At 38.7% G+C, this 26,139-nt stretch overlaps 1 protein-coding gene and 1 long non-coding RNA gene across 5 annotated transcripts in view; one reads left to right on the top strand and one right to left on the bottom strand.

The window, feature by feature from the left end:
• Positions 1-26,139, top strand: part of nmo (serine/threonine-protein kinase nemo) — a 181,859-nt gene that overhangs the window by 62,652 nt on the left and 93,068 nt on the right. Inside the window, exon 1 of one of the 4 annotated variants that reach the window (XM_086909603.1) lies at positions 24,105-24,250. The exons of the other annotated variants lie outside the window; for them this stretch is intronic. The gene's annotated coding sequence lies outside the window, so the exon portion shown is untranslated. Of the gene's footprint in view, positions 1-24,104; positions 24,251-26,139 lie in introns of those variants that run through there. 4 annotated transcript variants of the gene reach the window in all.
• Positions 20,988-24,014, bottom strand: LOC100864575 (uncharacterized). Its single transcript, XR_143379.4, has 3 exons — positions 23,691-24,014; positions 22,464-22,935; positions 20,988-22,359 (listed from the first exon to the last, which is right to left on the bottom strand). It is a non-coding gene; the product is annotated as an uncharacterized LOC100864575 (long non-coding RNA).

Genomic DNA, 26,139 nt, shown 5'->3' on the forward strand with positions numbered 1-26,139 from the left:
ATGAGAAAGAAATCCTCCTCCTCCTCCTTCTTCTCTTGCTGTCTTGCGATCGGTCACTTTTCGATTTTACTCTCTCGGTTCAGAAATTCGTTCAAGTTTCGGCTTGGAGGAAAAATTTCGAGAATCGTGATGTGGAAATAAATAAAATAATAAACGTGGCGATGATAGAAGCAAGGATATGCTGTTATGTATTAATTAATCCCTTCGAGTATCAAGGAGAGTGATGCAATACGAAAATATAGAAATAAATACGCTTCTACGACGATTCTAATTCTGTTTGCTTTTATAAATGTATTATTTTTTAATAAATGACAGTTTCGAAACTGTATTTCATAAATAACTTTGATAGAGATTATAGTCTTCTTCTAGGAATGTAATAATATTAATTGAATCACAAGAAATGCTTGAATCAATATCTAACAGGAAAATACTTACTCTAAAAATTAATAGTCCTGCATTTTGGTAGATGTAAAGCTACTTCACGCTTTGCGGTGTTCACGTTTGGCCCGATTTTCACTCCGACTATTCGTGTTTGGGCCAAAATCTCTTCATCACGAGTCAGACTCGTTAAAATTTAAGGGATTAAGAATTTGAATTTGATTCAAATGCTATCCATAAAGTTATTAAATCTAATAATAATCTTCTAATAACAGATTCAATCCTCATAATTTTTGTTAAAAATTACTTTCCACACTTTTATCGAATAAGTTAAATTTCCACCAAATTTTCCACCAAGAGAAAACAAGCGTATCACGATCAACATTTCTTTCTCCAACATTATCCTGGAAGCGTACAAATAATGTATGCAGCATTCCGGGAAACGGACAAATCGCGTTCGAGGAAGATCCGGGGCTTAAACGGGCCGATATTAAACGGGTACTTTCGTTTCGAAAACGGGGGGAAAAATTGCCAAAGTTAGCTTCGAAGCGAAGTTTCGTTACGAGGAGGGATAGAAGAAAATTGCTCTCATTTGCCATGGCCATCGAACCATGGCCTGTGCTGTATTAACGATATTAGCCCGGAGAACTAACTGTATAAACACTTTTGAGAAAGAAATTTACCGTTGAAACTCGGACGATGAAATTTTCAGGCGAGGAGAATAAGGGATGCTCGAAGATCGCTCGTGATATGTCGCTTTCAAACTTTTCCTTTCTCGAAAATTGGAAGATGAGTAAGAATAGAAATCGAAGCTTCTCATTTCATAAAAAAAAAAAAAAAAAAAAAAAAGAAATAGAAAGTTAGCTACCTCTCGATATTAGATAATTCAGAATATGCAATCTTCGATCGATCTTCTTGATTTCTCGGTAAATCGATCCGGAAGATTTATCGTGCGCCATCTTTTCAATTATTTCCTCGTATTTTCTCATTATCGGAAGTTGCAGTTTTTCCCCAACACGATTCTGAAATTGCGACAATTTCCGTTCGACGGCAGGAAATGATACGGATTTTCGGAAGGAAGTGAAAGGACAATGGATCAATTTGTCTTTTAGAAAACCCCTTATCTCCCCTCCATCGATTTTCCACACCTTCGTTCTTACTTTATTACCGCGATTAAGTGGCCCTCGTTAAAAACTTTCCACTTTCGTTTCATTTTATTTTCGTCGAACCGTGATTCGATACGAAGAACGTCGGTTTCACGAATTTGATTGAATGTTTGATCGATCGTAATCGATATAAAACGAGATAAAATTTGGAGAAAATGATACACTTCTTTCGTGATATTTTATTTTTTCTTCTTTTTCTTTGTTTCAGGTAAGCAGCATCAGTTGAGAACAGTTCTAACGTTTCCCAGAAAATAGACTCTGATTCATTCCGAGCCAGTTGTTGGTAATGTACCGACTATTCTTGTTTCAAAACGCTCGTCGCTTAATGGAATCGCTTATAACACGGCCTCTCTTAACTATATCCGTCCATATTTTCGACGAAATTTCACAATTTGGAGAATTTTCTGGAGAAGGAGAACGTATCTCAATAACGTTCTCTCATATTTACATCGCATCGTTATACGATCGATGAGATCGTTTTTCTACTCGAACTCGCTTTAACGAAATTAAAAAGAAAAAAAAAAAGAAAAAAGAAAATCTGAAATAGACTCGTCGAAAAAATTCAGGGATAAAAATTAGCGTATTACTTGTAGCTCGTGGTCTAATAAAAAGTTACTTAAGAAGAAGTTTGAAATATTATGAGTGGAAGATTTTAGGATTGGCAAAGTTTGATAATGAATCTGGTATTAGAAACGTAATACGTTATCGCGTTTCACGTCACGTAAGAACACGTCTTTTCGATGTTATCGTTCACGAACACACACGTTCGTTTAAAAGTACGTCATCGTTTGCATGTTGGAGAACCTTCTCCTCCATTCTATTTAAAAAAAGAAACGAATTGAAAAAAAAAAAAAAAGGAAAGCAACGTTTCCGATTAAAATAAAAAATTCCTAAAATTCCTGTTCGAAAGGATTCGTGCATAAGGCGAATAAGATTTATCGCGATGTATAATTCCCCCCGACTCGATTAGCAGCTCGCTCCTCCACGTCAATAATTAATTAGAATAATGATTGCGCGTTCGAATCGGCGCGAATTTACGTATTTATACGCGGCACGTCGAATCGAGGCATCCCGATTTTAAATCGACCACAATTAAATGCCACCTACTGATCCAATATTATCCCGTGTTGCGTCAAAACAACAATCCCGACATTAACTATTTCCACCCCTCGCTGTGTTAACCGTGGTGTTCGTCGGTTGAATTTCACGGACAAATTTGCCCGATTCTCGATTACATTGCTCGCGTCGTTTCAACATCTTTTTTTCCATTTCTTTGCTTTCCAGCAGATGTTCGAAGATGTTTCGTCGTAAATTCAGGATAATTAATATTTCTTTTTTTTTTTAATCTTGGTTAAGTCAACCCTGTGATCTCGTTTTGTGATTTTATCGGATTTTTAATTTTTTTCGCCTGGATGTGGAAGGCATCGTTTAACTAAATTGGAATTCGTATTTTTCCTTTTTTTTTTTTCTCCCATTTGGGACAAATTATACGTGAATTCGACCACGCCAATTAGTTTTATTGGATTTTGTTCAACGTATAAACAGGGGTTCGTCACCCTCCGAGGGGGGATTAATTCAGGGTTAATGGTCTCTGCAGTTTATCTTTTTTTAATTAAACACGCGTTGAGAAAGATGCATTCATTTATCATTTCAACATCTTCTTTTCAAATCTTCCCTTCCAACGATTAAATTAATCTTTCTAAGATTTAATAACGTCAACACTTTATCGATTGGATCGAAAATTTTGTCCAAAATAAAAATCGACCACGCGAAAAAAGAGAGAGAGAGAGAGAGAGAAAAGTCAACCAAATTTTTAGCACAGAGGCTTATTTATCAAAAATTTTATCCGTCGCCGAAACAACTTCGTCTCGAGCCCGATTTCTTTCGTTTCAATTTGCTCGTCAAATCGTTCACCTTTAACACCCGTGCCTCGACCTTTTTTCCCCTCCCCTCCCAACCGTCTCTCCCAATCGATTTCCGCTTCCGTAAGTATATCTTCCCCCGGCGCGGAGAGGGGTGGCATCCATCCGATCGATCACTCGATACACACGTTGTTTAGCACCGCGATGAAATCGCTCGGCCGTTATATTTTTTATCGCGCTCGAGGATCTCCTCCACGATTTCTCGTTCGCGCGCTTTCCTAGCGATGGCTTCGAGCGTAGCTCGTGACCGGGCTTGAACATTGAGAAACGAGAAGGATCGAGAAGAAGATCCCTTCTCCTCGGGTTAAAAAATTAATTCTTCATTTTATGGCAAGTTGGAAGTCAAAAATTCAAAGTCGATGAGCGTTTTACCATCAACTTGGATCAACTGTGCCATTTTCCGTAGAGGCAAAAATCAAGATCGAAGACCATTCGATTGTTCGATCAGTTCGAATAAAAACTTTTCAACATGTATGACAACAATAATTGTTCAAATTAACTTTGCGGAAAAAAACGTATCGATGCATATTCGATCCCATCGCTACCCCTTCGGTCGACCCTCGATCGATTTTTCCTCCCGTGTGCGCATCTTGAGAGGAAACCGATGATGTGTGTGTGTGTGTGTGTATATTCCTCGAAGCCAGGGGAAAACCTCGTGACCCGTGGAAAAACAGCATTGCGATTTCATTAATTCCGACCTCTCCCCCTCCTCAAAATTTATAACCGTTCCGCGCCATACCTCGGTGAAAAACCGCGCTTACGCTTTCCCTCGAATGGAGAACGAATGGAAAGCGGTGGAAAAAGATGCATGCATGCGCGATACAGGGAAAATCAATTAACCGCGTCGGTCTCGAGGAAGTGGAGCAACGCGAAGGTGTATCCGATTCGTTGGACGATCGCCAAATTTTCTGGCCGCATCCCGTTTTGTACGGGGTCACAAGGTTAGTCGTAGGGTTCATCATTTTCGCGGCGAATTCATATCTGTTTATTTGTGGCGCCGTTGAAGTGGACGAGTTTGCGAGTGAATGTTTGTTTTATCATTGTACGGTCTTATTATTGCGTTTAATTTTCTTGATTGTAATCTTTCTCTTTCTCGCAAGACAAGTTTTATCACGTTTTGCAAATTTTCTTTCTTCTTCCTTCTGTCTGTCTATACAAGGCCGAGCGGGGAAAAATTATCAATTATACGATGGGGGGAGGAATCGTAAAAGGAATGCGAAAGAGACGGTATTCATGGAATTCGTGCGGTGATTAATTCCCAGACATTTATCGTCGCGGTTTATGATATCTGTTCTCGTCCATGTGTGAAATTTATATTAATCCAATGCGATGTACCTGTTGAACGTGATATCGATAAGAATTACGCGATTGATTGACGTTCCTTCGCTTAACCGTTATTCGAAATACAACTTCGTTATATATTTTCCTAATTGACGTGAGAGATTTTTTTTTTATTTTTTTAAAGAAAAAAGAAAAAAAAGAATTTGTTTTCCATTATTCGCTTGATTTTCAGCATTTCATCGTGGAATATTAAATAAAAAATATTCCCTCTCCAGAGGTCTAAAAAAGGGCTCTTATTTTAATGCAACTCTTTCAGGTTTCTCTCAAATGATACATACGTCTCTACTCTATACGCTTTTATTCTTCGTTTCATCACATTTTGATATTTCGTACTAAAACTAAAAGTATAGTATGAAGTAATGAAATATCTCGATATTTTCTTCTCTACGACCTCGAAAGTTCCTCTTAAAAAAAAAAAGAAATCCTTCCTCCCTTTTATGTCTAACGATAAGTGGAATATATAACCCCTCTCTCCTCCTTCCACATCGTATTTCAATCGTTTCGTAACAAAAAAAGAAAAACCTTCCTTCGCGAACCTCTGAAAAATCGTTCCACCCCGACATTCTCCTCCCGACAACAAATCCTAATATTTTTCACAAGTATACACGTATAAAACCAAAAATTCTAAAATATCTCAAAATTCTTCTTCCACGACTCTCCCTTTCAAAAATCCTTACCATCTAACCTCGAGGATCCTTCAGCCTTCCCTTCAAAGGTATCCTCTTCACCCTCTTTTTTCTTCGAGGAAATCAAAACCAAAGTCAAAATCAAAAATAAAACAAAATGTTATTCTGGTAATACCATAAATTCGCGCAATTTCCTCGAGCAATCCTTCGAAAATTCTTCCTCCATCGACCTTTTCAAAGTATCCTTTTCATCCCCTTTTTTCTTCGAAACCAAAACCAAAATCAAAAATAAAGCAAAATCGCTAGGCCACGTTATTCTCGTAATTCCGTGTCGCGTAATTTCCTTTGAAAATTCTCAAAGTATCCTCTTCACCCCCTTTTCTCTTCGAAACCAAAACCAAAATCAAAAATAAAGCAGAATCCCTGGGCCACGTTATTCTGGTAATTCCGTGTCGCGCAATTTCCTCGAGGATCCTTCGAAAATTTTCAAAGTACTCTCTTCACCCCCTTTTCTCTTCGAAACCAAAACCAAAATCAAAAATAAAGCAGAATCCCTGGACCGCGTTATTCTGGTAATTCCGTGTCGCGCAATTTCCTCGAGAGGAGTGGAAACGCGTGGCGGGAAACGAGGCGGGAAAAAAGGAATCGAGATGAATCGAGGGGGGGTTGGGCGCGATCGAACCCGGGCTTCTTTCAGCCGCGCATGTCGTCTCTGCCTAAACGGGGTGTCCTTGTCGCCATGGTAACCCCTTACGGGGAGGGAGAGGCCGCGATATCGGTGGCCTCGCGCGAGGGAGACGCGCGATATCGGTGGAGGGGACGAAGAGGGCCCGGCTCTCCTCGTCATCGTCGTACGTTTTGTCACGTGTTCGTTTCGAACGAAACGAAACGACTCTTGCACGCGCCATCTTCGACTCCTTTTGTTCTTCTTTCCATTTGATTGGGGGAGGAGGGGAGTACACGTTCGAAGGATTTTTCGAATCGAGGGGTTTTTGGGCTTCGAAGCGAGGATTCGAAGAAGAGATTCGATTCGATGGAAAGTCTTCTCGTTAGCCACGCTTTGTTTCGACGCGGTGGTTTTTTGGTGGGAAGAGAGAGAGAGAGAGTTATTTGGTTTGGCTCGGGTTATTTGTCGGATTGCGCGGAATTGGTGATTTTATTAGTAGAAAATTAGAATTTCAAATGGAGGTGTTTGGATAAGATCTTTTGTTTTGGCTTTGGAAGCAGTGATCTTTGTTGGCTCTGTTTCATTATTCGTGATTTCGTAAATTAATATTTATTTGTTGTGTCGTCGTTTTGATTTTCATGAAACGGGTTATAAAACGATGCCGAAGGATCGAACCTTCTCGTAGCCAAAATAAAATTTTTCAACCAATTTTTCAACCCTCCCCCTCGGCATTACTCCTCTCCTCTCCTCGATTCGACAAACTTATTTATTCGTGTCATCGAGCATCGATTTCACGGGTTACAATTCAAGCTTTTCCGCGTATAAAATCCTCGAAAGCCCCCTTTCGACGATCGACCGAGTAATTAGCGAGGACACGGTAAACAAAGTTTTCATTTCCGCTTGGCGGCCCGTCAATCGAGGGAAACGCAGTCGAAACTCGTCCGGAATTCGGGCCGCCGACATTTTCCCCCTTTTTCGTCTTCCGCTTTTTTTTTTTTTCTCGTTTTGCCGATCGAGATCAAAGCGAAAAAAATACTTTTCGATCGTTGGCAACAGGTGCAAAGACGCCATTTTCCATATTTTCGACGAATATTAACTCGAATTGGCTGTCGTCGATGAGACTTCGAGATTTTAAGACTCGCGGTCGGAAGACTTGTTTTTGGCAAGAAGAAAGTTGCACGGTTACTCCATTAAGTTTAGATCGATCCGTGCGGCGGCAGGAACGAATTTTAGAAATCCTTCTCCCGATTATTCTCAACTTGTGGATCTTCTTACGAGCAAAGAATTTCTTATATTCTTCAAAAGTAATTTTAAAATTATAGAGATTTGTATGTCCTCTTTCTTACCATCCAAACGTTATAACTCTCTCTGTAATCTCTCTCTCTCTCTCTCTCCTCTCCCTCCTCCCCAAGAAAGTCGGGTACGAAATTAATCGAGCTAAGGAAAAAGGGCGCCGAATTAATATCGGAAGAATCGATTCTCGACGAGCGCGTCGACGACGACATTTCGAAACCGTGCGTGAAACGCGTGTAAACTATCGAGGCGTCTGCAAGTCAATATCCGAGAAACGCCGCGGCACCTAATTATCGGGCCAAGATTAACGTCGGCTTCGGTTATCGATTGTCTACGCTCCAAGTGGCGGCCAGACGGATTCGAGATACCTCGAATCCGGCCCTCTCTCTGTCCACGGGTCGATATCAGCCAGAGATATCGCCCCCCGCCGAGAAATTGGCGAGACGATATCGAAAATAGCTGATTTATTGGGACGAGCTGTGGATCTCGGCCACCGATATTGGGGAAACCGTGTGATTTTCGATCGAGATTTTCTCCCTTAGTTTCGATCGAGATTATTTTAGCTTGTTGATTTACACGTTTTCGAATCATCGTTCGAATTTTTTCCAACGTACATAGTTTCAGTGCGTATGCAGATCGAGTAGCGGACGAGATGATTCGTTATTCGGTATTTTCTGTAGCAACACGATCTATGAATTTTGAAAGTAAGAAATATAAACTTGTGTTATAAACGTGAAAAATTATAATATAAAATTGTATTATTCTTCCTACTTATTCAATCCTACTAAAGCATATTCGAAACCTTCGAAAACTTCACTTTTTTTAAAAACGTGTTCCCGCGTGACGTTTCGTTGTATACATCCAAACGACTGCGTGATCTGATCCTTGGAAAAGAGCGAACAATTTCGATCGGAAAAAGGGAGAGAGAGAAAAGAGAAGCGGCGATTCCAGCGTCGCAAAGTGGGTCGGCTAATTACGAGGCGGAGGATCGAAGCGTGGCTTTGTCGCGTTCCGAGAACGGAAGCAGAGGAACGAGAGAAGGAGAAGAGTCTCCTTCCACGAAAGAAAATAACCGTCTCAACTTTGTAACACCTCGTTCGACCGAACTTCTTCTTTCGGGGGGAGGGGTGAAAGTGGTGAAAGTGATCGATTCGATTCACCTTCTCCGCGAATTCGGTGCAATTATACGCGTAGCTCTTTCTTCTTTTTCGTTTTTCTCGTCCAAGGAAATCTGTCCATTGTGAAAATTCGTTCCATTCCCAGACTGGCATCTCGAACGATCGATGGTCTTAATCTTCGTCATGTTGGAGAGATAAGGTTATGGAGTTTTCTTTTTTTTTATTCTTGGAGAAAAAATTCACGAGTGAAAGCACAGTGGGGGGAGGGAATACTTCACTTTCGAGCAAATATTCATATCGCACGCGTGTATTACACACGAGTTCTGCAAGGTTTATTCTATCGCTCAGATATTTGGTGTTTTTAACGTTGTTCAAAATTTATATATTCGTACTTACTTAGGAAATACTAGCTTCTTGGGGATTTCTCTTTTGAAAAAATTTCTTTCCAACTTCGATTCGACCGAAGATTTCACGTTACGTATTTTCTTCAAGTTTCTTTTCGATATTTAATCTTGTCAGAACTCTCTCCTTGCATATTTTTCCAAGATATTCCTTCTCGCGAAATTTTTCATTCTCTCAACTCCAAACTTGCCATCTCTTATTATCATTTAATTTCTCCTCTCAGATGAAAGAAATTAAAAAAATTTACGCCAAGTACTCCGATCTTTCCTTTCTCCTCGTCTAAACTATTGATTAATCAAAATTATAATCACGCTTGTTGAATTGTTATTAGAAGCGATCGTTTAAACGTTTCGCCCTGCACTCCCCGGCTGCATCTGGCGCTACAAGCTCTCTCTCTCCCCTCGCCGATTCGATCGAGCGGCGTGCATTATGCACGCCCGCAGGATATGCTAATTGCACGCCGGTTAACAGAACAACCTTGTGCGGATGCGTGTCGGATGACGCGTTTCCATGCCGGGCTAACCGTGATACCGTTCGATCGCGTGGAGGGGGTTGCTCGGGTTTTCGACGATCATGATTCAACCTCGGTCTGCCCTTCGTCTCGTTAATTTACACGATCCATCTTTTTCCATCGTTTATTCGACGGTGGGGGGGAAGGGAGTTGTTAATTATTTGTCGGATTTTGACAATTGATCTTTTCAAACGAATTTCGGAATCTTCTCCCGGAGAATTTTGTAATTCCATTTGTAAAACGTTCCATTTGTATTTATGAAGGATGAAAGTATAAATGCAATTCTTCACTTTCGTTCTTTTAATTCCGTTTGCCGATCTAATTCGAAAACTCTTTTCAAAAGAAAAAAGAAAAAAAAAAAAAAAGGAACGAAGGGAAAAATTCGATAAAATTTTCGATCTCATCGCCGCTTGGACGAAATCGTGGGGGGAGGGGGGGAGGAGGTGGGAAATGTGGAAACCGGAGACTCGTTGGCCGCGGAAAATATGGGGACGATATTGTTAACGAAGCGGCGAACAAAAAACCCCCTGAAAAACCAACAAGATCGGCGCTCCGTTTCAGCACGCCTCGAGTGAATAGAACGCGATACACCGCCAGTTTGAGGATGAAACTGTGTGTTTATAACCTGTGTGCGTATAAATCAGTTACGGTACGTCGAGCGGTGGTCCACCCGGTTGGAAAACGTCCGTCGAATGCCTCGGCTACGTGTTTATCCTACGCGTAAATTTCTCCTCCTCCTCCCCCCTCCTCCCCTTCGTTCGTAGGTGAAAAACGGTAGGCGAAGAGGAAACTCGATTTGGAGAGATCGATGGGGGGGGGGGGTCGAGGGATTAAAAACGAAAGGGCGTTTGAGAAATTTTTCAAAAGGGGTGGGGGAGGGGGGAGGGAGTTTGATGCTGCGTTTTTTTTACGTTTTGGTTGGAATTTGGTTGGAAAGGGGAATTGTGATTTTTAAAGAGAAAAGGAAAAGGGGAGGGGAAAGAAAGGTAAACGTTGTTTGGAAATCGATCCTTTGCTCGTGGTTCGATCGACGTTTTCTTCTTGGAAGAGAGAGAGGATGAGGATTAGAAAAATTGTTGATCCGTTTAGATTCGATTATTCTATTCGAGATTTCTATTTTTTAAAAAAATATATGAAGAAGATGTGGTAGTTGAACCACTTTTATTCATGATTGTCCATCGAATCGATCATATACGGGATATAACGCCTCTTGCATCCAAATCCATCCAAAGAAAATTTCATTGTTAATTGAAGGCCAACGACATCTAGGGAATAAAAATTCTGGGAATTAGAATTTATTCGAAATGCAAAGCGAGTCGATCGATGAATATAACGAAAAGGGTTGAACGCATATCTGAAGAATCGTATAATCGCATTAATCCTGACCTGATCGGGCTTCGGATTTGCGTTTACGTAATCGTGCTCCGATTCCTGTGCAGGCAGGCAGCGTGATCTTAAAGTCGAGATTTTCCATCGTCGGAAATCGATAGATTTATAACAATTATTGAATTTTTCGTATTGTTAGCTTATTGAACGAATGTGTGGAAACTTTATTATATTGATATTATAGAATAACCAAGTGTACGAAAAAAGAAAATTGAATGTAAAAATTCAATGCGTTGGTTTCACATTCGAAAAATTATTTCTATGTATTTTTCTTCTTTAATTTGAAATTAAATTAACCCGAGACGAAACAGATCAAAAAAGATTCTTTTTTCTTCTTCCTCTTCTTCCTTTTCCGTATGAAATAATTATTTACGACTGGTGTAGCTTCGATAAGTGGACGTCGAAATGATGGAGAAAAGAGAAAGAGAGAGAAAAAAAAAATAATCGCGCGCCGACAGATTATGGCTCGTTAAAACGGAATGGACTAATTAAAAGAGATACGAGATGCGGGCGATGGAGCAAAGCACAATGTTGTAGTAATTATTTATAATGGCCTAGATATCGTTCGTTCTTTCTGGGACGAACGAGCTATTTTTCGCTTTCCCCCCTGTATTCGTTTTAAAAAAACCCGTACGATTCACGCCGATTTTTACATTTTATCTCCGCCTTTATTCGGAGAAAGTTCGCCGAAACATTGTTTCCACGCTGATTGATCCAGTTAAGTCCTCTATCTTAAATCGAGAGAGCACACGAGAGGATGGAAGAAAATTTATTTCGATTTTTAGAAATACCTCTGACAAGCACTGTTTCAGATTTGCACCGTTTCTTCTTTTAATTCAAAAATTTTAGCACGTAGAAAGTTTGACAGAAACTGGAAATTAAAAATGTGTACATCATACGTTGCGGAAATTAAATCGTTTATGTTAACGCGAATAACAAACCCTCCCTTTCTTCTTTTTACAAGTTTTCTGTATATACATATGTTCTCCTTTCGCATCAGAAAATCGCGAAATACACCTTTTTTTTTTTCAGAAATTCTTTCAAAGTTTCAAACACAAAGAAACAAGAAAATAACTTCGAAATTACTTTTTCCCTCCGTTAATTACTCTCCAATTTACTCTCCTATTTAATTCCATAAATCGCAAATCACGTTACGTACAACCATCTATTTGGAAACAATTTCTGTTTCCAACCCTTTGCCAGATTTTACACTCGCGCGTATTTCTTCTCCTCATCTCATATCCAAGGAAGAGAATTTTTTGCAAGAATTTCGTTCGAAATGGCAATAATTTCGAAGGAGAGCAGAAAACCAATAAAGAAGGGGAGGGGCGAGCACACGTGCGGTTTCTCGATACATACAAATGGGTTAAGATCGTACTCCCCTTCTCCAAATCACGTACATCTTTCTTTCCATTATACCGGCAAGATCCCAAAGCAAGCGAATCTCTCCACGAGATCCATCCGTCTTCCCCCGACTCGACTTCATCGAATCCTCCTTCCCCACCCCCGAACAGAGCCTCCCCCTTGGTCAAATAAATATTCCATCTCGTCTAACCCTGTTCGACCTCCCCCTCCCTTCGTTCGTTCGAATATTATCGATCGAACTGCTCGATCGACTCGAGTCGAGGATCGGCTTCGTTGGGGAGCTTTGGCGGGAATTTCGAATCGATCGGGACGCGAATCGGCGCACACGTTGCGACGCAAAAACCAATTAACCCAGAAACTTGAAAATTTCGTTTCGAGCTCGATACGCTCTCTTACCTTCTGCTCGCCGAGTTTCCACGCGAAATCTCTCCGCTCGAGTCCTTGGTTGTGTACACGAGCGGGAGAAGGCGAGTTTATTATTATTATTATTTTTTTTTTGGAAGGAAGAGAAAAAGGGGTGTAACGAATATTAATAATGAATCAAATGGATAGAAATTATTTTTCGCGTAACGTAGTTTGTAATCGTGATGAAAATTATATCGAGAAATTGGAATATTAAATTCCATTGTGAACTGTGGTAGAATTCCAGTAATCCGGCGCGTGTAAATTTCAATTATTAACCGGGTCTTACGAACATCAACTATTATGATCCGTGTATGTATGTATTATTGTTTTAATCGTTTTAGCGAATTGTTTTTCTTGTTTTATCGTACTAGAAATAATCCAATAATCCTTCCCGCTTTCGACTGAATCTGAAAATACGTATTATTATTATATACTTTCTTGAGAAATATTTATAAACAAATTTTAACGACGAAATTTCGAAACTGTATAATTCAAACTATTAATATCAATATCAATAATCGTTATTGTTCCTCCCTTTTGCCGTAAACGATCGACTATTTTTTTCCTTCGAAAATGTCGCTCCAATAATAAACTGGAAAATCAATTTACCTTTCCTCCTCCGTTTATTCCAAACTGGGATTTTTGAAATGAATACGGAACAACGATTCGAAGAAAACAAAGGGAACATCGATTCGCCTCGATGCTCGAAACCAGTTCACAACCAGTTTTCACGAAGAGGGGGAGAGAGAGAGAAAAAGTCGAAACTTTTGCGCTCGCGAAATTCGGAAATCCGGTTAATTTCCTCTCCACGCATCCGTGATCAATTTTACCCTTTCGTGCGACCAACTAAAAAAAAAAAAAAAAAAAAAAACGAGTCAAAACGATAAACTCGAATCAATTGACTTAATCGCAAGTGGAAAATCTTTTCGCGAGCGACCTTCTTTTTCCCTCTTTTCCCCTCTATCGATCCGCTGGCGGGACAGGAAGGGCGTAGGGGGAGGGATGGCGATGGGGAATCGCGGGGAGGGCGGATTAAAAAATTTTCGCGAACGAGCCGCGCCGATTTATTTCCGATTCAGCGAATCGTTTCCCGCGGTTTTTCGAAAAATCGGCGGACAAGAGGCGAGGTTATTAATAGGAATACGGTTGGCGGTGGTGGTAACCGTCCATCCACGGTTGCACCAGAGGGGGAAAGAGGGCGATAATGGCGCGCGACCGCTCGAAAAATACCCCCTCGAGCCGCGCTTCGTTCGTTCTCGAATCGTTTTCGAAGCCGTGGTGTTTCGACGTGTTTTTCCTCCTGCGTGTTCTCCCTCGACTGTGCGCAATATCGACCGGGTTTTCCTTTTTTTTTTTTTTGTAACGTTCTCGCGTGCAAAGTGTGCGAAAATTGTTCGCCGCTGTGTTGAAATCGTAATGAATTCGTGTCGAATAAAAATACTTACTGGACGATGTCTCGATGGTTTTTCGCGATGATTCAAAGAGTTGGCACGAATGCTTATCATCATTGCGATAATCGGTTCCGCCATTATTTTATAATCCGTCGCTTATCAATCGAGAGAAGAAGAAAAAGGAAGGTATGAGAATTAAATGGATAGAAATTTTATTTTCTGTTCTAACTGCAAAGGATATTTTCTTCGCGTGTCCAAATATTAATATTAACGAGTTTGTTTCACGTGTGCAGCGGTCGTTGAGATCGAAATTTTTTGTTTCATCATTCAGAAACGTGGTCGAGGTATTTTTTTTCTGTTTATATTTTCCTTTTCTCTCTCCTCTTTTTTTTTTTTTTTTTTTTTTTTGATGCAGTTTGAATTTGACGGACCGTAAAACTTTGAATTCAATCGAAATTCCCCGATAATCGAATTTGGAATTCCGCAACGCTTGATTTCTGGTATAGTTTGTATCGATATAGCGTGTAGATTTCCGTCTATTTTCCCATTTGCGGGTTTTTTTTTTTTTTCGGTTCGATGGTGAATGTCACGAGCAATCGTGAAATGATATAGGGTGGCAAGGATAAATGCTTCTTGGGAAAAGAAAAGTTTGGAGAGAAAATTATACTTTTTCCTCCTCTTTCTCTCCTTTGTATCATTGTCATTTTAAAAGAATTCTTTCCTTGGTTTGTCCAATAGAATGGATTTAACGAATCATCGAATCATATTGATCGATCTAAAATTTATTAAAATTTCCGTTCGAACCGAAACTTTTTTCCACGGATCAAAATGAAAAATTTCAAATTCCTTAAGTCATCGAATCAAAAAAATTCACGTCATCGTATCGAAAATTGGAAAAATAAGTCGAAGTTAAAATATATATAAAGATCAGATCTCCTCTTCTTAAATTTTTCCAAAATTCTCTTAGATCTCGACCGAAACCCTCCAAACTTTACCCTCCTTACATCGAAATTCACGCGAAGAACCCTCGTACTCGCCCTTAAACCATCTCCCCTCCGCACAACCCTCGACCATCCTCCACCATTCAACTTTTCCCTTCCCCCATTCAACCCCCAACGGCCAGCCACCGTTTAATCAATGCCTCCTCTCCACTCGGGAATTTTCTCGAAATCTTGAGGGGGATGAACGAGCAGTTGTCTCTCGATCCTCTCTTCCGATCACAGGGTGTTCTCACGTGGATCCTGGAAAAAGGGAGGGATCGATCGATAAGCGGGGCGAGCAAAGGAGCAACGAAACTTGCCCGATTCCCGCTGTTACTTACCGTAATAAGTTGTTGCGAATCGTGCTGGCGGGGGCGGTGGTGGCGACGAGAGAGAGAGAGAGAGAGAGAGAGAGAGAGAGGAGGGTGGCGGTGGTGGTGGGTCGATCGATCGGCTGGAAGGGGAGGAGGATTCTGCCCGGTTAATTCTTCGCGTTCCGTTTACCTTTTAATTTCAAGTGGGTTGGAAGAAAGAAGAAAGAAGTCACCCCTTGCCAGATGTTTTTCTCGAGTTTTCTTATTGAGGGGGCGGAGGGGGTGTGTTTCGACAACTTTGGAGAATAATTAATGGGTTCTTTTCTTGTTGTGGTGTGGAGGAGGGGATGGGTTGCGGATGTGTTTGGTCGAATCGATCGGATCGGGGTGGTTTTGGGGTGGAGACGGTTCCTGGAGACGTGAGTCATGGGTAATTTGGAGGAGGCCAAAGTGAGATTTCGAATTGGATTTCGGAGAAATTATTTGTGTTTTTGAAGGGGAAGATTGTTGTTGTTGTAGGAAGGATATTTTTAGTAGCTTTGCAGCATGCGGGAACGTTAACTCCGTCGAGATCTAAGCGAGTTGTTATTTGTTTGTTGAACTTTGAATTAATTCTAGGAAAATTTTTAAGATCTCTTTTTTTATTCCAATAATCGTTATATTGCTCCTTTTCAAATTTACCCCCAAAATCTTCATACATTCGAAATTCATATTTAATCTTTCGGTTTAAATCAAGTTTATCCTTTCTCTTTATCGATGCATAATTTTTACATCAAATATTCGTGACCAATTGTATATATAATTTCGAGCGTTTATGCGAAAAATGTTCACAAAATATTTAATATTTAAAAAAATATATCTCTCTATTTCAATTAAAATCTCTCTATTTCTCTACCCTTCGATTTCAAGTCAGGAGAATCGAACAGCCGGTCGAAACGAATGCAAAAATGATTCTCGAACGAACGTCAAACCGTTTTAATCGGCGTGTACGCTCTGTTTCGAAGCACGCGCCACCCCCGCGACGAGGGTTGTTCCTGGATCGTGAGCGGCGCGGAGACAAAGGGTACAATGGCACGAAAAGCGCAACGTGGAGGATCGAGGATGGAAACTGCGGCAGAAGGTGGCCTGGCAAGAAACCGGCCGCAAAGCGGCTTATCATCGCGTTATCGATTTTGGCCGAGACGTTGCCAGCTGGAGCTCGACCGGCTCAGCTTGTTTTTTTTTTCTTTTTTTCTTTTTTTTTTTAACCGTGAAACTTATCTTTTCTCCTTTTTCCTTTTTTCCCCCTTCCCCTCTCTTCCCCCGTAGTTTCACGATAAATAGATGATAGAACCCGCACGGGTTGAACGAACTTTGTGCAAACTAGTTTCGATTTTTTGCGTGGTGGGGATGGTATTACGTATATTAGGGGCGGTTAAAACATATTTTCTTCCTTCTTTCTTTATGGAAGCGAATGTACGAGGGTAATTTAAGGAGAGAGGCGTCTGAAATATATTTAGAAATATTGGTTTTCGTCGTGTAACACCTTTGCAAATAATCGTGGAATTAAATTATTCGTGGATATAATTATTTATATCATTTCTTCGAAACAAAAGCGATTTTCACGTATATAAATGTTTTGATATTTAAGCAAGGAATTGTGATCGATCAAATTCGATGCTAAAATTCTCACCGAACGTCTCATCCACGATCTTAAATTCGAAGCAAGGATCGAGTGGACATCGTTCACGAGGAAGTAAAGTCATCGTGCGATTCGTTTCACGGATTGTTTCATCGTCGACAGGTCGAAGGCTGTATCAAGCCATCCCTTCGAGCTGTCAATAACATTCGACTAGACGAAGTGTTCAAGGCGGGGGACAGTCGTGACAAGATGTTGTATCTGATCGCTAAAATCCTATTATTGTCCGATCTAACTGGAGACAATTGCCTTCCCTGTGAACGTTCGCGCCCAATCGTGGAAAACTGGAAAACTTTCGATCGATCTAATTCTTCTATTTCGTAATAATAATAATAATAATAATAATAATAATAATAAAGCAAAGAAACAATTAATATATAAAGTTGTACTTCACGAAGGGGCGGGTATTTTTCGTGACGATTTCCTTGAATTTGAATACTCGTCGTCCAGTACGAGTGTTGCTATAAGAAAAAGTTGTTTTCGACTTTCGTTTTTCAGTTTTTTACAATTTTGCACGTATCAAGAAATCGATATCTCCTAATAATATAGTGATATCGTGGCGATAATTACAAGTGGATAAATGCTGTTCGACAAATTTCATATTCGTAGAAACGAAAACTCAATTTTTTTTTTTTTTTTTTTTTTATATAATGAAAAAATTACAATCGATCATTTTTCGATCGCAAAAGAATGAATCCTCACGGAAGAATTTAAATTTTCTTTATATCTTTAAAAGTAGTCAATCATCTCGCTTCGATATCGAGGTACAATACTTTTCGATAAATTCGTGGAAAAGTCGAACGAATTTGAAAGTTTTTCTCTTAAGGTGAAAGGGTTAGGCTTGGCACGTTGATCTGAATAGAGAGTCATCTGAGAGCCATTGTACCTTCGTGACTTCGATTCGACGTGCACAAACGCATATTTTATACTTGCACACGCCTCGTCACGTTTTTTTCCTTTTTTTGTTTCGAAACACCGTTTCTCTGGTCGGATCGATAAGTCGTAATTATACGAGCTATCAAGCGTGCGAATTCATCTCTTCTTTTCTTTTTTCTTCTTCTTCTTTTTTTTTTTTTTTTGCGATTAAGTTAACTCGATTCGTGATCGGTTTTAAGTTTCTTGTTCCAAGTTCAAATTGAACTCCAGAATTGTTTGGCCAACGATCGAGATTGTTTGTATTGTGGAGATACGAAGGAAAATTCCCAGATACTCTCTTTAATCCTTTTGCTGTTCTACGCCCAATGCGATTGCACATGGATTAGCCAGAGTTGATCCGTTTGGACGACGGATTTTATTTCAACAAATCGTATATTATTGTTACACTACCAGATCGTGATCAAAACTCATTTTTATCAATTGTGCGTTAAAGATAGAATTTTTTCTTTCCTCAAAAGTCAAGTTACAACCGACCGTTTCGTTTTGGCGAAGATTTTGTTATCGATCGTCACTCATTCGTAAAATTGGCCATTCTCCAATCCAATACTTCTCCCAATTTTCACTTCGCCGATATTACTTTCTCCCAAAGTCTATCACATCCCCAACATCATTAACCAACCCCCAGCGTTCCCAGCCTCCATTTACAATTCCCATGCACCGGCCAAATCATATTCCATCTCTCGCCCATCATTCCCTTTTCATCATCGCTTCTGCCCCCAACACAAATGCTCATTGTTCTCCACCGAGAACGAATCTTTCCACGAATCGATCTCACCAGATCGAAAATGATCCCGACAATCGAGACAAAAGGTTGTTACAACCTAACCGCGAAATTTCGAACCCAATTTTTCCACCGCTAACCTTATTATCCTCCAGAATCGCAAGAATCTGTCCAACTTGTATAAACTTCATATATAAACACAACTTTCGTATCTCTTATTCGAAATCTCTCGAAACACGTTTCGAAAAAAGATCTCGATCGCGGAAGAAGTTAGAATTTCATACGGAGCCAGCCACCACCTTTCCTTTCAAACGAAGAGTCCGCTCGTAAATCATCGTCAACCGCGCTGACAAGTTTGTACAGGCCTTATACGGGGCCGGTTGTTTATCGTCTGTGTATGCACGGCGCAAACCTCGTCCCCTTTGGGGCGCGCGCATTCACTGCACTAAACCGAGCAACCCTCTGGCCGGCCCGTCGTTACGCAGGCCTAATGGCCGACGCTGTGTCCGACGTTGGACGTCGCTTCAAACGCGCGTATCGCGCGTGTAACCGTTAATTGGAACCTTTATGCCGGACACCGATACCCCGCCATCTATCTTTATCTCCGTCACCCGCTTATGATACACCGATTACCGCTCAGCTTCCCGTTTCCCGGATAATTGGATAAGGGAAGACCATCTCCCCGCTTTCCAATCTCTGACAGAGGGGTGGATGTTCCAATTTCTTCCGGATTTCGACAAGGGTGTTTGAAGGGGGTTGAAGAGGATTCGTGTGGAGAGATTTTTGGTTAAGAAATTTTTGGTTAGAATTTTGCAATTGATATCTTTTGGATTGGATTTTTAATCAACACTATCCACGTTTCATGTATGCCTATTCCTACCATGGGCGGTCCCCAAATGATCGCTGCAAAAAAACATTTGTATCTTAATATAGAAAGAGATTTTAGCTAATTGGATATTAAACAATAAAATTCGGTTATATCTGCACCGAATTTTGTGCTATTGTGTAAAGTCATACAGCGATACAGTAACTTTGTATACAAGAAATTCTAAAGGAAATTTCAAAAACGATCATTTAGACCGCGCGTGGTAGGTTTAGTGTTAATTTAGAAAATGGCTTTTAATAACCGAGTGAAATAATTCTACGGCGATTGGACCGAAAATCATCAAATTTTCACGAAAATCTACCTACATTCTCCGCCTCTAAATATTTACACGAGCCGATCCATACCTAGGATATGCTCCACTTCCATCAGGCCGAACGAAACGGGCATGTTAGAATAATGTTTCCTTTGAAACACCTTGGCGAGATCCTCCGTGGCGAGAGACAAAGATATCCGGTGTCTGGGGCGACGAGAGGGAGGGAGAGAGAGAGAGAGAGAGAGCTCGGTTCCATCGGGAAACCAGCAGACCTTCCAGACCGGTGGATCCGCTTCGAACCAGCCAGACTGCCGAGCTTGAAATTCCCTCAGCGGAGAGGAGGAGGGATACCGTGCGATACCGCTTCTGAACGCTTTCTGAACTGGTTTGCTCCTCTCCGTTCTTCCCTCATCGATGCCTCTCATTAAGCGGAAGTGGCTGGAAACGAGAATGAATTTCTAAATTGCGTCCCTTTTTTTTTAATCTCACTATGTTGTTTCGATATGTTTGATAGGGAAACTTTTCCATTATTTCTTTTTAGGAAAGGAAACGGTTGCTCTTTTTTTCTATTTTTAGAATACACGGTTAAGAAAGGTGTTAAGCAAATTCGAAATTTACTTTTCATATTGAAATTCCAACAAGTGGATCCACTAAATTTGTATTCGATCGTTGATATTCCGATGAGAATCTAGATGAAGAAAATAAAGAATCGTACATGTTAAAAAATTAGAAAGTAGAAACGACGACATATACATTTTCGATATTATCGCAAATTGATATTGGAAATGGCACGTTACAATCCTTTGGACGATTCTCTTTGAGACTTGGCCCATAATTCCCATTTACGGTTCGTCTTGTGCAACAATGATACACTGTCACTTTGTCATCGGATTCGCAACAAAGCCGATCGAAATCCTGGCCAGCCTTCGGAACACCGTTGGCCGAAAGCACACGGTTTGTATTGTGAAGAGACAGAGGAGTACCATCCAACCGTTGTTGTTGCATAGGCGCACAATAATCTATACGTCACACGGTAAATTGATCTCGGTGGTCCGGGTGCACTGGGCGTGTCCAGGTGAGCTTCCAAGCTAATTACATCAAGGTATAATATGCCGCAATTAACATTCAAGCTCCTATAAGCTTGATTAATTTACAACTTACTACTCTGATTAACAAGATATATTCCCCCTCTTTCAATATTTTAAGCTTTTAGTTCGTTTTAAGATAATTAGTCGTACACGTTTAAACATATATATACATATATATTATTTTATATGGTTGTATACATTCATCAGTAATTTTATTCGTAGTATTTATTTCTTTCTATAAAATTGTTAATATTTTATAAAATGTCAATTTCTACGATTATTAATTAAAGTTTCCGAATATCAAAAAATAAAAAAGAAAATACAATCAACGAAATGATAAAGTTGGAATAATCGAGCAGCCAAAGCTGCGAATTGCAATGTTCCTCTCTTCGTGTCTCGTTATACTGTGGCGAGCAAGGAACGGGTTACTTCCGTGCGTGGGAGGATACACGTGCGTGCGAAGACGAGACGGAAGGGGAAACACGTGCGTGGCGAAGACACACACGCATAGTCTCGATCCTCGGCTAAACAGAACGACCTGTTGCGTGGATTTTTAGTGCTTTCGAGCCGACCTCACTGGCCTGCGGCTGCGACTTTTCCGCCTCGAGTTTTCGTTCCTTTATCTTTTTCCTTTTTCCTTTTTGAAATTTTATTCGAAATCTTTCCTTCTTCTTGCCACGTTAAAAGCCATGCCACTTTTGTTTCTTTTCTCTCTTCTTCTTTTCGTATCGTTGCGATTGCACGTAGATTTTATCCTAGTAAGTTCAATATTTTAGTCTGTTTAGACAAGATTTCGGTAAATCTTATGTTTAGATTACGTGCTCGGATAGATTATTGTAGTTGGATTGTAATAATATCATTACTCCTTTATACTTTGTTGAGAAGTATATTTTTATTGCAAGCTATAGGTGTTCGTATTTATTTATATTTAATTATAGATCTGAAAAGGTTAAGGTTATCGTAAGACTTAGGTTTATTATATAATTGCGATCGTTTGAAGATTTCAATGCAGTGTTTATTGATGAAACGTTGGAATAAAATTTCAATTGGGTATGACTTAAATCCAGAAATCTTGAGCAATAGCAATTTTTTATTTTTATTTCACTTTGTTTGCTCGGCTTGTATGGTTTCTTTTTTTTTTTTTTTTTGTAAGGATTCTATGAATGAGAAAGATAAAACTGCATTCATGAATTTTGCGCGAAGAGGTATAAGAAGTGTCTTATAGACTGCTTAAAAGAACTCTAAGAGTTATTTTTGGAGAACCGTTTACCGTTTTTTATACCAAAAGCCACGCGTGGGTGTGCATCCATTTTATTGCGATTCTCTGCATTTTCTATTATTTCTGGTAAAATTTATGAATTTTATTTCGACGAAAAAATTTTTATTTGAAAAAATCTATTAACCATCATTCGATTTCTTTCCAATTTTTGAACAAAAGTATATTAAATTTCTTACAAAGTTTTCTTCTTTTTTTAATTTTCTTCCTCGATCATCAAAATTTTGCAAAACAGCTTCATTAATCCTTTCGACAACTAGAAAAGAAAAAAAAAAAGTAGAATTCATCAATGAAAATAAAGTGTCAAGGATAGTTCCAATCAAGTAGAGCTCACGACAGAAAAGGATAAAGTTTAATTACCGGAAAAAAAGGAATTTCCAACGCGTATTAACCCTTTGATCGTTGATACATTCGACGAGAGGAGAGCCACTCGGTATTCCTTGTTCTTTGGGCCAACTTTGCGAATCTGCTTTGATCGGTCGAGGGCCCACCATGCACTTCAAACTCCTCTTTCTCTTTCTTTCTCTTTCTCTCCTTTCCGGTTCTCGTTATTTCTGCATCGTTTCAACGATTTCCAACAGCGTGTGCCCTCGAGTTTGAAAAAGAACACCGACGAAGACGGAGTCGCGATCTAATTAAGACAACCCTCACGATTTCAAGATCGCTCGTTAATTCTCGCTTTCGAGATCGGCTACTTTGGAGTACTTGGTTTTCCTTTTCTTTTGATTTGTTCAATGGAAATTGTTTTAATTCGGAACGATGCAATGGATGGAGGTGAAATCAAAGACTTGGAACATGTAAAGTTTATTATTGGACTTCAAATTTGAATTATCTGAAAGAGAAGAAGAGATGAGAGTTAGATTTCAATTTATTATTGGATTTGAAATGTATATTAGAAAGGAAAGAAATGAATGATTTTTCTATATAATGAAATATGTATATAATTTCTTTAGGATTGAAAGATGAAAGATTTAAGTTTAATCTAATAATCTATATGGAAAATAGAGATAAAGATAGAATCATAACAAATTATACACTATTGTTTTCTCTAATAACATAAATTTGTTAATGAAATGAAACTCGTTATTAAATTATATATATTAAGATAAAAACATTGGAACGTGATACATAAAAAAGAAGAATTTTGATATATTTTGACAAAATAATTACTTAATTCCAATTGTGAGAATGAAATATTCAATTTTATATTTATTTTTTATAAACTTCTTTAAAATGCCATCATGTTCAGTTTTGAACTGATTTGAATTGTAAAAAAAGATACAAAATCTACATGTATGATGCATGTAGAATATATATTTCACATAGAAATATCAATATTTGTGTTTGTTCATTAATATATGTATAAAAAATACATACAATACAATATATAAATATGTAATATATTTAATATACATATACATAACCTATATTTTATATATATATATAAATACCTATAGAGAAGCCAACTTTTATATTTGTCAAGAATGGACTCTTCAAAAAAAACGCTTCACAAATATATCAACATTTTCTACATAACATGGTATATATATCACCGTCTGTTCTCCACTCGTAATTACAAAAACATACCGAAATTCGATTAGTCACAAGGAATGCCTTGCATCCGGGCTGATCGTTCGCCAATTGCAGCTGTTCCCGCGCAGATGTCCATGTTCCCCATGGTTATGTGCACGCATATGTTGCAACTGCGCAGGCGCGTTTAAGTGGCTTTCCAAGATGGTGGGGGACGTCCACTTACAAAGGAATCCATCGCGTGCTCTGTCGTCCGAGGATAAACGTGCACCGTTATTGTTCCACGCTGTTTTCCTGCCTTTTTGCCTCGTCCCTTTTTCTTTTCATCCTTCTGTCCCGAGCACTCCGACGAAGACAAACTCTGAGAATGAGTGTCCACGCGTAACTCGGTACACTGTGTTTTTTTTTTCGTAATAAATACCACGCGCGTGGGTGAACGTCCATGCTTGCTCTTTTCACGTTACTGCGTAGTTTTTACTCATGGAGGGAGTCTTGTGACGCGACCACTTGAAACTCGTAAACAACTTGTGTGTAAGAAAATGTTTTGTGTGAGAGGTTTATGATGTGGAAGAGCGTGTTTTGATGTTGGATTTTTGATCGTGAATTTGGAATGAAAGGTGTGTAAATAGAGAAATGTCTACTTCTAATTTATCTAATTTCAACAACATTAGAACTGCCAACTTGTAATATATACATGAATATATATTGATTTTGTTAAAAGAACTTGGTAATTTCTAATAATAATAAAAATCTAAAATTCGTCAATTTGATTTGGTAGTTCTAGTGTTAATTATCGTATTATAAAAAGTTTAATTTCTATTTCTTTATATATAATATAGAATTAATATACATCACATATTTATCTATCTATCTAAAATTTTTACATTTATTCTGGGAAAATATTAAAGTTAAGATAGATTAAGCTTCTATACTAGTAGTAATAACCTTTTTATATTCGTGGTTTCCAAAATTATTTAAAATAAAAATAAAGATAGTCAAAGATAAAATTTAATTTAAACGCAAATAATTTTCTAAAAATCTTAGAAATCTGTCTTAGAATCTCATATATGTTATTAATTAGATACAAAATAAAGACATTTGCAAACATTTATAAATTATAAAATAGCTTCGAAACTAGTTTGAATTAGGAATCTTTCGCGAAAAGCTATTGGCGGAGGAGGTCATAGGAATTGACCAATCTCTTTTTTCGTAAGATCACGATTATTTCGTAAACTAGTTTCAAGCTACGTCGTTGATAGAGCTCATCGTGGAGCGCTGCCCCGGCAACTATCGAACCGTCCCAGTTTTTCGACGGTGCGCAGACTTCCCTCCCTTCTCTTTAACTCTCACGCTGCAAGCTCGATCGTTCAATTAAAAAAAAGCCGTTGTATCGCGCCGAATAACCTCTCTCCTCGTTTCTAATCGAAGCACGGAAGAAACTTCGCCGTAAATATAATTTCGTTTTGAATCGAGGGAGTTTTCTTGACGATTGAATTAAATTGAGAAAATGGAAAGTTTCAATTTCTTCTTTTTTTGTTCGTTGCATTGCAAGTTTGAGATTAGAAGAATTGGATTAAAAGATGGAAGATACTAATTTTTGTCTTGCATTCTTGATTAGACAGTGAAGTAAATAATTAGAGAAAATGTATTGGTTTTTGAAAAAATGTCGTTATATAATTGATTGTAAAGCTATTCGATGATCTAGTAACAACGTCTATTTCTAGTATCAGGATCCAATTGAAATGTATGAAATCGTTGATTATGAAAGCTAGTTTTTTTTGATAACGGAATAAAAAATTACTGTTTATAAGAACTGATTTATGATATAAATATATTTATTTGATTTTCTAATTGAATTAATAGTGACGCGTATAGAATAAAAATGATTAGAAATTGATAGAAACAATAAAATAAATCGATTTTGAAAATTAATCCAAAAGAAAACTTTAAATAATTAAAATTTTTAAAACATAGTGAAAAATTTTTATTTTTCTTTTCAATCTGGAAAAATAGAAGGAGAAAATTAGTAAAAATTGATTGATTTCCGTACATTTTACGTGTCGATACACACATTATTATGCGGAAACGAGATTAAGTCGTTTTAACGTGATTCGAACTTCTGTTCGAGCCAGATTTCAGATAGATTTAGATGAATTTGGTAGAATCACACAACCTAGCACGGCTGTAAAACGTAGATAAGGTTCACGTGGTTTAGTTTTACGGCTTAGGATTACGTTGCTCGCGAATTTAGACACCTAAATCGTGCTGTACCTGTCTAATGCTTCAGCTTGTCCTGAATTTTAGTACAAATTACAACTAAACAGCAGATTTCTATAATCTTCATACGTTTCTTGCTTCTTGATAGTGCCTGTTATCGAAATTCCATTCTCAGAACTTTCTTGATGCTAAAAACAGTATAACAGTTATTGTCATTACATACTATACAAAGCACAATTATAATTGTTTAATATTATATTTATATTATTTCATAGATTACGAATCTAAG

This window comes from Apis florea, unplaced genomic scaffold, assembly GCF_048593485.1.
Source record: "Apis florea isolate Af1SG1 unplaced genomic scaffold, ASM4859348v1 contig_3158_pilon, whole genome shotgun sequence".
NCBI lineage: Eukaryota > Metazoa > Arthropoda > Insecta > Hymenoptera > Apidae > Apis > Apis florea.